At 43.4% G+C, this 571-nt stretch overlaps 1 protein-coding gene across 1 annotated transcript in view; it reads left to right on the top strand.

The window, feature by feature from the left end:
- Positions 1-571, top strand: part of LOC107183188 (probable DNA double-strand break repair Rad50 ATPase) — a 185,887-nt gene that overhangs the window by 158,360 nt on the left and 26,956 nt on the right. The window lies entirely within an intron of this gene.

Genomic DNA, 571 nt, shown 5'->3' with positions numbered 1-571 from the left:
CCCTGCTACCATGTGAGAATAGACCAATAAAAAGAAGAAATCAGTTAAATTCTGAGGTATACCACACTAGATTTAGATAAACATGTTCTTTGAAATGGTTTGCAATTAGGAAAAGTTTGCAACTTTTAAATTTGTTGCCAAATCTGCAATTTTATTATATAATGGTCCCAATTTCAACAGATATAAAGCTATAAAGTTAAACAATTTGCCCACTGTCATTAGCTAGTTACTGAAAGAACTAGAAGTAACACCCATATTTTCTGACACCTGGTCCAGGGTGCTTTTTCTGATAGTGTTTGTTTGTTCGTCTGTTTTCTATATATACTAGAAGCCCAGCATACAAAATCGTGCGGCCCAGCCCACCCACACCTGTCTTTGGTCATTACAACATTAGGGCCACAGGCCTTTTATAATATAGACTAGAGGCCCGGTGCACAAGATTCGTGGCACTCGGGGGAAGGGGGGTCTCTCAGCCTGGCCTGTGCCTTCTCGCAGTCTGGGACCCCTCGGGAGATAACGACCTGCTGGCTTATGCCTGCTCCTGGGTGACAGAGGGCAGGCCAATCCCTAG

This window comes from Myotis davidii, unplaced genomic scaffold (genome assembly GCF_000327345.1).
Source record: "Myotis davidii unplaced genomic scaffold, ASM32734v1 scaffold159, whole genome shotgun sequence".
NCBI classification, from domain to species: Eukaryota; Metazoa; Chordata; class Mammalia; order Chiroptera; family Vespertilionidae; genus Myotis; species Myotis davidii.
This window is presented reverse-complemented; position numbering and strand designations above follow the sequence as displayed.